We start from the raw sequence: 262 nt of genomic DNA, 5'->3' as shown, positions 1-262 counted from the left end.
GGGATTGTTCGAGTTTGGACAACTGACGGCTTATCTTGTTGCTTAGATTAGGACTGTTTTATTTTTGTTGGTTTAGAGTCTTTTAGTTGAGTCTAGTTTCATATTTTAAGTTTGGTGTCAATTGCATGCTTTTTTTTTCTTTTAATTTTCGAATTTGCATGTCCTTAGTCCTTTTTTTTTTATCCGTAAAAATTCTAAGTTTGGTGTCCTCTTTGTGTTTTTCCCTTAAAATTTTCGAAAAATTAGTGTTTGATTTTCTAAA

The sequence above is a fragment of the Arachis duranensis genome, chromosome 1 (genome assembly GCF_000817695.3).
Source record: "Arachis duranensis cultivar V14167 chromosome 1, aradu.V14167.gnm2.J7QH, whole genome shotgun sequence".
NCBI classification, from domain to species: domain Eukaryota; kingdom Viridiplantae; phylum Streptophyta; class Magnoliopsida; order Fabales; family Fabaceae; genus Arachis; species Arachis duranensis.
Note: the sequence above shows the minus strand (reverse complement) of the source record.